We start from the raw sequence: 11,951 nt of genomic DNA, 5'->3' as shown, positions 1-11,951 counted from the left end.
TCTCTGTGGTACAGGCCCTGATTGGGCTTAACAAAGAGGCCAGAATTCAACTGTGACCTGGACATTCTGCATTCGAAAGGGGGCCTGGGAGCATTCTGGAGGGGGCATTTCTCTGATGCTGGCCTGCCCTTTTGACACTGCTTCAGCAGTGGGTCTGGGATGGGCTGGAAGGGCCAGCAGCTCATTAGGGACTGAAAAGTGGGACAAATTGTAGCCCAGAAGGATGGGGATGGATATGAATTTTCCTCCTGTCTTACACAAGTGTTGGTATGATGACTCTCTTCTGCAGAGTAGCCCCAATCTTTCTCCCTTTACTCCTCTCCCATTGTGCTCGGTACTATACAAATGTGACAGTACTGAGTGTCTATCCCAGGGTCCTGTCCGGCTGCAGAGGACTAGGCAGGGTCTGTGCTGCCCTGTGTTAGCTACAGGGGGATTCCAAGACATGAGGCATTGCACTTCCATGGAGAACAAGGGTATGGATCCATGCTGGCTCTTCAGAGAGAATACCCAGGCCCCCCCCCAAGAAAAGCAAAACAGGAAACGGGCAGCTGTTACAGAAATAATATATTTTTAAAAATAACCGGCCCTTGGTGTGTGGCAGGTCGTCTTCATTTTCCTGACGTTCACAGAGGCCAGTTACTGGTTGGAAGGTGGATGGGAGGTGCTGTAATGGGGGTGAATGCGGTTCCGCCTACGGTAGATCCACCATCTCAGCCTACTGCCCACTCGTCCCCTGGCCTCCTCTGTCCCCCGGCTGCTGCCAGCCTGTGGCTGCACTGTAGATGACCACCTGAAGATCTTTCGCACCCAGCTTACCAAGGAGCGCAGACTGAGCCGGGAGGGGGTAGATCGTGGCTCTTCACCAGCAAGGTTGCCAGAGGTCATGGGACGAGAGCGCGGTGATGTCTTCCCATGCCCGCCTTCCTTTCCACTCACTGATGCTTCGATCTGCAAATACCAATGACAGGGAGGAGTTGGAGGGAGAAGCTTTTTCTAGCCCATCCTCCTGCAGGTGGGCTGGACTGTCAGCGGTCACTCTGGCCGCAGGCTTGTAGTTAGCACTTGGGCCCATGACACTATCTTAGCTGTAGCCATGCTCTAATAGTACCTGTTGGAAAGGAGCAGAGCACCCCAGGGCTTCGGGTTGGCCACAGGCACCAGCATGGGAGTTTCCATTCTCCTGCACTTCTCTGCAAAGGTTCTGGCTTCCAGGGAAACTGAGAACACTGTAGTCCCCTCTTTCACTGGCATGGTCCCAGAGTGAGGGGCACAGGGGGACTTTATTTAATTATTTGGGTATTATTTTCACAGAGAGATTGTACTTTCCTTAAGATCACACAGTGAGAGTGTTAGAGCTGGGAATGAAACCCAGGAATTCTGTCTCCTATTCTTCTGCTCTCACCACGAGAGTTGTCTCTTTCCGTGCTCTCTGCTGGAGATGGAGAATGTCCAGCAATGTGGCATTTGGGTGCCAAGTAAAGTGTATCCTCAAGTGTTCAGATTAAGGCCAGTTTGAGAGCAGGCTGGTCCTGATAGCACAGGTGTTCCAGCACTCAAATAATTAAGTACCATAAGTTGGAAGCAAAAAAGGTGTCTGGTGCTAGGGAGCATTAGTTATTATTTCTATTATGGCAGCGCTTACAGGCACAAGTCATGGATCGGGACCCCGTCGTGCTTGGTACTATACAAATGTAACAGAGATGGTGCCTACCCCAGAGTCCTCACCCTGGAGTGTCAGATGAGACAGACAGAAAGGGGGAGTATAAGGAAGATGCTGGTCAGCATGATGAGCCACAGTTGGGGCACCCCAGCTGCCTGGCCATTATCAAGCTTTGTTTAGGTGTCGCAGCCCAGAGGAGGTTGAAAGGGGGCAATGAGGTGGCTTTGTGGCTGCTTACAGAGAGCAGCTCCCATGTGTGCGTGGCAGCAGGGGAGAAAGCATGAAGGCGCTTGTTCGAAAATGTAACCAAGAGCGAAGTACCATAAGCTGGAAGCAAAATAGGTGTCCAGGGCCAGCTGGCATTGCTTCCCAACCTCACATACCTCACAGTGCCCCATCTCTGGGCTGCGCCAACATGGAAATCGAGAGCCTCTTTTCTGCCCTGGCACAGCATCCCCTGGGCCCAGCCGCGGGGCGAGCTCTGGAAGGCGGACAGCCTCATCCTCCCTTCCACATTGCTTTTGCTGTTTCTTCGGGGGGGGGGGGGGATTTTTTGGTGGTGGCTACAGAGTGTAATGATCTGGGAGCTTTGCCTTTGCTGGGCAACAGGTTGCTCTGAGACTCAGCCCCTGGTAGCTGTCCCGAGTCTTTCCTCACAACTGCCTGAACAGACCCTGAGGACGTGTTCCCCTGCATGAGTAATTCAGAGGCAACCTCCTTTGCGATGGTCTCTTCAGACTCCTTCAGGTTTTCACTCACCTCTGGATGAAATCCCCTTCTTTTCTCCAGTGCTGGACGCTGCTCACTAGAATTTCCATCATTTCGACCTTCTAATTCCTTTCCACATGTTCTGTGTCTGTTGCCTTCAGACAGTGGTCCTTTGCTTGGTGCGTTGGGATTGCTGTGGATGGTCTCACCAGTCAATCCTTCACCTTGATCTTTGGAGTCCTGAGTGATGTCACTGTCTCTTGTATCTGAGACATTCAGCTCCTCCTCTGAGCATCCAGTGCATTGGACGCTGGCATCACAGCTGCTTCCGGTCCTCCCCTCTGCATCGCCTGGTGGAGAACTGGTACTGCGGGGCGGCTGGTAGCGTGGGAGCTCAACGTATGTTCTGTAACAGGGGAAGTAGCCGGTGGAGACAGCAGAGTCGCTCAGGATGGAATCCTCATCTAAGAAGCAGTAGCTCTCATAGTCCTCAGGACTGTTCTCGGGGTGTTCTGGCCTGGAGAATGGAGGGGTAATTTTACCCTCTATGTCGAAATTATGCGAGGACGAGCCCAGCTGGAAGGCAGAAACAAGCCAGCTCAGACAAAATATAATCATTCTTCTCAACCTCGCCTGCCTTTGCCTAAGTACCACACTTATTGCTTATTTTCATCAGGCCAAGTCCTGCAAGTTTCCTCCCTCACTATGCAGACAATCACATGGAAACCAGTAGGCCAAATTCACCGTTGTTCTGAGCATTTGTAATTAGTCTGTTTTCTGTCCTAAACTAATGGGTAAGGTGATGGTGAAACTGTTTCAAACATGATTGTATTGAAGCCTTCAGCCAATATCTACCTACCCACCTAGTTTACATTCCTTTCCTCACTGTAGTATCTGAGCACCTCCCCAAAAGAAGCATGGTACCTCACTCATTCTGGACTCCAGCTGTTCCTCTGTATGGCTGATGAATGTTGTCCAAAGCTCCTGCTGTGCACCATCACTAGAAATCTCCTTCATTGCCAGCCCTGAACATCTGTCTTCAGTGATGTTGCCTGGGACATCTTGGTGTAGTTTCCCTTCCTTCTCCTCCTCTTCCTCTCCCATCTCATGTAACTGTAGAACAGAAACAATCAGAAGTCTGAGAATCACAGAACAATCACTTTGCTTATTATGCAATCCATCCACCTTCCAGCACGTTTGACAGCCACCACCATGGCCATCAAAGGAAAGGAAAATGTGTAGAGCGATGATTCCTAGCCTCTCAATCCCAGGGCCTGATATGCAGCTCCTGCTGGTCTGATCAGGGGATCATGGGGATGCAAAGGTGAAACCACTTATGAAGCACTGAGCAAAATAACCAGTACTGTGGAAACAACTTGGGATCTTTCCTGATGGAGATAAGGAAAGGGGCCTCAACAATCCCCTGCCCAACAGTCATGTGGTAGATAACATATCGGACAGAAACAGAGTGATCCCACTTTGATGTTGCACTGCAGTATTTGCACCCTGACATCCCAGCGATTTGCAGACATGTTCTGTCACAACCACACCATATTCTGACGCAAACATTGTAACACAGTGTCAGGGCTTCTCGCTGGGATCACTCTCTGGGTGTGTGATTCTGCCCAATAGCAGCAAAACCGCTTCCTCTGCCAGCTGTGCGGAAGTAAGAGGCCCCTGTTTGCAAAGAGTTGACCCAGTGTTCTTTCCTTTTGCTTTCAATGGTTTCCAACCTTGAATTTCACCATGAGTTTTGGAACCAGAAAACTCATAGCAAAGCTCAGTCTATGTCACCAATTTCACTTGGCCTCCCCCTGAAATCAGATTTAAGCACTGCCTTTCTCTTTCCCCATCCTAATTTAAATTTGGAATAAATAATGGAAGCTTTGCTGTGCTCTTCAGTTTGGCAAGGTGGGGTCTTGTCATAGCAGGAAAAATTCCAAGCCCATGTGGATGTTCAGCCCTTCACTTTTAATGTATGTGTATCTAAGTTTATTATCCGAAATTCTCCTACATGAGCAATGCACCAGCTAACCCCTCTTCTCTGCCAAGACTGACCTCCTCCTTTCTGTGGGACAACTGGACTTTCTCTGCATGAGTTACACAAACCTCATGAAATAGAGAAGATTCCTGCACTGGGGCTACATGAAGAAAGAGCAAATGTGTCTCTGAAATGTTCCTTCCTCCTCTCCCTCCTACTGTCATGGGGAGGGGGTGTGGAGCTGGGGCACAGAATCTCTATGAATCTGTGATGATCCTCCACTGTTTGCTTCATTTCTGTGATTTCCCTCCAGCGAATCCTTTCCCAGGGCATGGATTGTTTGTTCTCTTTTCCCTGGTCTGTGTGCATCTGCTTCGCTCTCTCTCCCCAACACTGCATTATAAAGAGGTACGTCTCCACATACCCATCCAAAATCAAGCAAAGACATATACACTGGCTTCTGCTGCTGCTGGTTTCCTTCACCCTCCTTGCATGCTCCAGTTTCCTCAGGGAGCTTGCATTTGTTCTCTAACCCAGGCTCCTCTTTACAGCCAGAACCATCTCCATCCTTTTGCCATTTGTATTCAGCAGCAAACTCCTGACGTGCAAAGGATGGACACAGTGTATGAGTCGCCCTGATTTTAATCTGAAGATGCCCCCTCCCTTTCTATCATCAAGGGTTTTCCCTTCCTCACAGAGAGAACCTAGAATGACCCAGCAGCTCCAGTGGTGTGATTCTGCAGGATATCTTTGCCAGGTAAGCTATTCAGCAAAGGAGAGCAAGGTCCAGTGAGATATGAGCAGTGGGACCTGGCAGCTGAATATGAGTGAAGGAATTTTGGCCACCAATGTACAGTAATTAGGACAGAGCATTAGGACAGAATTATTTCTCCTACTTAGAAAAACAGGAGGGATGTTTATGGTCTCCTATGAAAGGACTGGTACCTCTCTTCTTTCAGCAGAGTCTGCTAGACTGTTACTCTGATGGGATTCTTCATCTGCACTTAACGGGCTTGTCAACCTCACATCTCTTTTGGTACCATAGGTGTTTTTTCCAGTTGGTGGTTTCTTGTAAGTGTCCTCAGAATCACCTATGAATATTTCAGGGAACTGTAGGGAGAGGAATTAGGAGCATCAGCAAAGTGGGCCTGGAGGAGGTACTTTGGCAAAAGATTTTTCCCCTGTGCTTCCCAGATGTGTGAGACAGAATGAAAGAGGAAACAGCTGAATTTCATCCCAAACTAGAAGTTGTTGGGTTACACAAAACATCTGAGTGGGTCAAATTCAGATCCAATGTAAGTGGCTGCAGTTTCCATTGACTTTGGCAGGGTTGCATCCACTTACTCTAGAATAAAGAATTGACCTGAACTTTCACCCCAAACTCAAATCTAGCATTCCCCAGATCCAAGACAGTTTGGTTAACTTTTCGTTTTCATCTCTGGCTACCTCTCCTCAGCTGAGCCGAGACCAGAACCAGAAGGATGGAATTACTGTCAGAGAGGCTATTCAGCAGGTAGTCCCATGACAGAACTGGAAGCCTGAGGAGAAAGTCATGTTCTCAGGAGCCCTGAGCCTTATTTCTAGAGGAAAGAGCTTGTGATAAATTTGGGTTGGCTGCTTCTCCATACAGAACCTTCCCATTTTTTGAGGCTTTCCCATCTTTATCACCTGTAAAGTCCTGTTGAGGACCGAGTGGAGAAAACATGCATCCCAGTCCCCCAGGTGACCATTTCCAATTGTGTTTGTAAAAATGCAACTCGCTCTGAATATTACATTAGAAAGATGGATGAATAAGGGATGATAGGACTGTCCTCTGCTTGATCCCCTGTACCCTATGCAGAATAACTACTCTGGCTATCATGTCTGGTGTAATGCTGCTGACTTCAGGGAGGAATTTGACCCACAATGTTTAAAATGCAGAATTTTCCAGCCTAAAATCCATAAAGGTTGCTGGGTTTTGGTTAATATTCTCTGTCTGTTTTAGGTTAGACAGTGCACTTACCAGCTTTCCTGCCATGCCTCGAAAGGGACTGAGGAACTTGGTCTTAAAATGGTCCAGCTGTAAGGAGTGTTCTTGTGGGGCTTGCTTCCACCCTTGAATTTCATCTACAAAACAGAAGTCAACATCCCTTTGCCCCCCCTGGCTGAGTTCCCCTCCAGGCTCTGTCCAGCCCACATAGGGGATAACGAAGCAAACATTCCGACATGACATCATAAAGGGTCTGAACGCATCCCTGGGGGATGACACAATAAGCAGACATCAGGGAAGATATATCTATGGAAACCAGCAAAGGCAGGCTCGCACCCCCAAATATCGGTCTTGATAAAGATTTCAAAATGCCTGAAGTTCAGGGATGCTCCAGATCGTGGGTTTTGGTTGAGCCTGTACTTAAGGTAAAGGGGCACTTGCAAAATTCAGATCTGGATCCAGGTTTGGAGCCAAAGTGCAGGAGTATTTGGATGTGGACCTTGGGTTTGTGGCCACCTCTAGAAATCAAATTGATTTAACAATTTATTCCAGCCCACGAATGACCCTGCCACAATCTGTTAGATTTATACATTCAAATGGGATCAAGGATTGCATCAATGTGCTTTCAGAGGTGGGCCTTCAGGGAACAGCCACATTGTCTGGTCCTTTTCACCTAGGAATCGCAGCGTCCCTGAATAGTTGCCTAGAAACTCTGTTGTTTGAACCCTCATGCCACTGCTGAAATGTGCAATCACCTCTGGGGTGGAGCATGGATATCGTTATGCAGCAGTACAATACAAACAACAGCTGAGAATCATAACCCAATGTATTTTTCAAAGATTCTCTGGAAATCCATTAGTAGGGAAATAGTACTAGATTAAGAACGTAAGAATGGACATACTGGGTCAAACCAATGGTCTATCTAGCCCAATAGCCTGTCTTCTGACAGTGGTCAATAGCAGGTACTTCAGTGGGAATGAACAGAACAGATGATCATCAAGTGATCCATCCCCTGTTGTCCACTCCCAGCTTCTGGCAATCAGAGGCTAGGGACACTCAGAGTATGGTGTTGCATCCCTGCCCATTCTGGCTAATAGCCATTGATGGGACCTATCCTTCAAGCCAGAAGGGATCATTGTGATCATCTAGTCTGACCAGCTGTATAACAAAATTATTCCTAGGGCAGATCTTTCAGTAAAACATCCAGTCTTGATTTACAAATTGCCAGTGATGAAGAATCTACCACAACCCTTGGTAAGTTGTTCCAGTGATTAATTACAAAATTTACCCCTTATTTTCAGTCTGAATTTGTCTTACTTCAGCTTCCAGGATTGGATCATGTTAGAGGAGACCTTTCTCGGCTGCGTTGAAGAGCCCACTATTAAATATTTTTCCCCACATAGATGCTTACAGACTAATCTAGTTGCCTCTTTACCTTTGCTTTTTTAGACTCAGAGCTCCATCTAATTAGCTTATCACTATAAGGCAGGTTTTCTAACCCTTTTGTCACTCTTGTGTGTCTTCTCTGATTTATCAACATCCTTCTTGAATGGGCACTACACCTGGACAGTTGCACCCGTGCCACATACAGAAGTAAAAAACCCCTCTACTCTGAGATTCCCCTGTTTATACATTCCAGGATATCATGAGCTGGCTTGGCCACAGTGGCACAGTGAGAGCTCATGTTGAGATGTCTGTCCAATCCAACTCCCAAACCTTTTGCCCACTCCCTGCTTCCCTGGACAGAACTCCCCATCGTGTAAGTGTGACTGGCGGTCTTTGTTCCTAGATGTACACACTTACATTGAGCTGTATTAAAATGCACCTTGTTTGCATGCACCCAATTTACCGAGTGATCCAATAACTCTATCAATGACCTGCCCCCTTCATTATTTATCAACCCCTCAATTTTTGTGTCTTTTGCAAACTTTGTCCAAGATAATTTTATGTTTTCTTCCAGGTCATTGATAAAAATGTTAAATAGCACTGGGCCAAGAACCGGGGCCGAGCCCCAGCATAGCTCTCTCCACCTAGGTGTCAAAGAGGACTGACTGGCTGTGGGGATCAAGAATGGAATCTGGACCTTTATTTTTCCAGGTTGCCATCATTTCACTTCCAGCCTGGGCTGTGAGAGCCCTGTGGTTAGTGCCCTCCCATGGCTGCTCAGTGGCTCCTGTATGAACTGAGCTAGTGGGTCTCAGCCCATTTCCTAGGAGATTGAAATCTACATCACCCACTAAAATCCCCTCCCTGGCACGTTCTGCAGAGAGGCCATAGATTGAATGAACCGTGGAGATTGAACTCCTGTTTCTCTCATGGTTGCATTTATCCTACCCAGTTTCAGACAGGTAAGTCCCCTTGGTCTCCCTTTCCACATGATAGCAGTGGTGGAAACTGTTTGGCTGTTATTACCATCAACTTGCTAACCACTGGTGGGGAGAAATTTGGGAGGAGCCTGCCCTACTGCAGTCCTTGCTCTGTGGATAAACAGAGGACATCAAGCTCCAAATCTGCCAAGCCAACCCCCCTGCACCAGCCACTAAATGAATTTTCAAGTGAGTCCTGGCCATGGTCCAATGAATAAGAATGGGACCAATGGAGGGATGGAACTAGATATGGTATTGCAGCCACATGACCTTTAGTCCAGCTGGCCCCATCCCTGTGTTTCTGGGGCACCTCTGCAGGAATTCCATCCCTTCCCATCTCTGACCATGGGCACCAGAGGACACATAAGGAAGCCTTTATTCTACCTCAGGGCTTTCACCCCTTCCATTCTAAAAGCCTTGCTGGACGATGCAGAGTTTATTTTGTTTGGCAGCGCTTCTCACAACAAGGAAGGAGCTACAATCTCATATTCCCCAGCGGGGAGGAAGGAAATAGAAGCAGCTTTCAGACCATGGGAATGTGGGAAGTTAAATTTATCACCTGTGAAATCAACTAGTTTAGAGCTTCAGACAAAAACAGCCGAGGCAGGGAAAGGGGGCTTTGCCCAAGACTAGCTCCTACTTTACACCAGCGAACACAAAGATCTCCAGGGCCAAGGCATGATCGATCTGGCAGGTGATTGGCTAAAGGGAACTAGACACACTTTATAAGGCTAGAAAGTGGAACAAATCAAGTGGAACTCTTATCTTGTGTTCTAGATACGGGGGCTGGGAGCTAGGACACCTGGGTTCCATTCCTACCTCTGCTACTGACTTCTTGTGTGGTTTTGTGAGAGTCACTTTGCTGCTCAGTGTCTCTGGTATAATACTAAAGGGATAATTAATACTACTACCACCTTGCCTAACCAGGGGTGGGGAGAAATTTGGGAGGAGCCTGCCCTTCCTTACTTTGTATTAGGGAGGCCAGAAAGTGCTTTGAGATCCTCTGGTGAGAAGTGCTGCTGAAATACAAAGTGGAATCATCACAGAAGCAACTTGGCCAATGAAATGGCCTCTCAAGCAGGCCAGGCTCCCCATCTCCACCCTGCTGTATCTCTTTGTCCTCTGCACTTTCAGTTCCTCCTTTTAGAGCCTCAAGATTGCCAGCTCCTGTGATTTTATTGCAAGTTTTATGCTCTTTGATCTCATTCTTAAAGCCCCAGCTCCCAGAGTCACCGGATTACAAGAGAATCTCGTCTTTCATTTTGTTTTAAGTTTCTAGCCCTCTTGGTTGCAGAGAAATGGTGGCCTCTAAAGCTCCTGGCACCACAGAATCCAACACTACACGTATTATTTTAAAATCTTATTCATTTTAAACCAATCTCGTGATGCCGAGGAGGGGTGTGGAACTCATGATTTGGGGTTGGCATGACTGGAGCCCTGCCAGCCAAAATGCAGACAGTGGTGCTCAGAAAGAAGGAAAGCAATTATACAGACTCCTGAAGCAAATGGGGATCTCTGGGTCCTGGCTGCACTGTTCCTCCTCCCTCTCTAGATTGGCTAGAGAGCAGATTCCTTGACAAACTGGCTAAAGAAAATTCCCCTCAGCTCAGAGTTCACAAACACCTGGGTTCATTGGAAAGCACCTCCCAGAATGCAAACAAAAAGAGCTCCCTGAGCCACCAGCTGTCTGCAGTGGATGTGATGCCTAGTGGACAGAACGCTCGACTAGAACACAGGCGACGTGGATCTACGCTGGTGCGCTGGGTGACCTTGGGCAAGCCACTTCCCCTATGGGTGCCTGTCTAAAATGGACACAGGAAGCCTGACCACCTTTGTAAAGCGCGTTGTGACCGGCAGCTGCACAGTGCTCTGTAAAGCTAGGTATTATTTATTATCGCACTGCCCTTGGAGTCCAGTTTCATTTACTTCAGGCTCCACGGAGCAGGTCCAGCTGCTTTCATGGCCTGTCACGTGCCCAAAAAACAGGAGTAAAAAATCCAGATGCTGCCCAGTGAACTGGCAAAGAAACCAGACCAGACTGCACTAATGCCCGGCATGATACAATGATACAATGCTTGATGCCCATCCACCCCAAGTTCCTCAAGTTCCTGGCTTTGCACAGCCATGCCCGTCGGGTAAGAAATCTAGCCTTGGTTGGACTGAGATCTAAACCAAGGACCCCCTGTGTGGGAAACCTTGGCCACGAGCTCCTTTTTCCAAAGGGAAGGGTTACTAGATCCAGTGCCTCCACCGAGTGTGGTGGCAGCTGCCTCACCTGAGGAGAGTGATCTTTCAGGTAGGCAGCGCCCAGATCAGCCACAGCTGCGTAGCCATGTATTCCTCTTCACTGTCCTGAACTGGTGCTCCACCCCAGAGGTGGCTGCATTTTGGGAGTTAATAAATGACTCTCTCATCCTAGGCAAATAAGTACAGGGCAAGGCCCAAGTGGTGGCTCACACAGCGGCTCGCAGAGGTGCTCCTGGAAGTGATTCTTCTATAGTTTGTGAAAAGTGCTTTGCGATCCTTTGGATTGAAAGTCACTATAGAAATCTGAGATACTGGTTCTATACATTTCCCAAAAGAAGCCCTGAATTCCAGGCATTACGCAGTAATTTGCGGATTAAGAACTGACTGCCAGCATTGCATCCAGTCCATAGACATCCGCTTTAAAAGCATTTGCTTTCCACATTAAGCCCTTTATTATCAACGTTAATTTTCTCTCAGGCTCAACATTTATCTTAGTCTTTCAGAATTGAAAAATTAAATTGAACAGGTTCACCCCAGTGCTCTAGAGCATGTGGGATGGCCACATGCTCTGGCATTGTTTGTCAAACACTGAGGGCACTTGCTGTTCTGTTCTTCAGAGACTAGCAGCTCCTTAGTTACACTGAACCTTTCATCTCGGGCTATTCACACACTCGGCAAAGATCAGCTGATAAAGCGTTGTAACAGCCTCCGGAGACGGGGATTATCACCCTTTTATTAATAAATAATATTTGTCAATTTGATAGGAACCTTTTTTCCAGAGATCTGTAAGCACTTTACAAAAGTGAGTTAGTGTCATTACCCTCACGGCGACATTGAGGCACAGAGCAGGAAAGTGATTTGCCCAATGTCACGCAGTGAGTCAGCAATGGAACCCAAAAGTCCTAACGCCAAGCCTCATGCTCTATCCCCGGACAATGCTTCCACCCTCAGACAGCTCTACAGTCTGTGCTTCCTTCAGTGACATTGTTCATCCTGTCTTGTGTCTAATGTCTCAGA

This window comes from Emydura macquarii, unplaced genomic scaffold (assembly GCF_026122565.2).
Source record: "Emydura macquarii macquarii isolate MOO-44397 ecotype Brisbane River unplaced genomic scaffold, CSIRO-AGI_Emac_v2 contig_306, whole genome shotgun sequence".
NCBI classification, from domain to species: domain Eukaryota; kingdom Metazoa; phylum Chordata; order Testudines; family Chelidae; genus Emydura; species Emydura macquarii.
This window is presented reverse-complemented; position numbering follows the sequence as displayed.